This window comes from Capsella rubella, unplaced genomic scaffold, assembly GCF_000375325.1.
Source record: "Capsella rubella cultivar Monte Gargano unplaced genomic scaffold, Caprub1_0 scaffold_46, whole genome shotgun sequence".
NCBI classification, from domain to species: domain Eukaryota; kingdom Viridiplantae; phylum Streptophyta; class Magnoliopsida; order Brassicales; family Brassicaceae; genus Capsella; species Capsella rubella.
In genome coordinates this window covers 45,630-45,852 of record NW_006238880.1, presented here as the reverse complement: position 1 = coordinate 45,852, position 223 = coordinate 45,630, and positions in this window count along the sequence as shown.

Sequence of the window (223 nt, the reverse complement as noted above, 5' to 3'; positions counted from 1 at the left end):
TTGTCTTGTGAAAATCACTCCTAAGTGTGCGTTGAATATAATCGCGGTTGTCTTCGGAAATGGAAAACTCTCTGATCTTTGTTGCAGCGATCTCGTCAAAGAAGGAAAATTGTGTCACGATACACTTATAAAATATATTGCGGACAGACCTAGTTTGATTGCCCATGAAACAGAATATCTGAAGAAGAGATATGAAGTATGGAATCAATGTGTCTCAATCTCT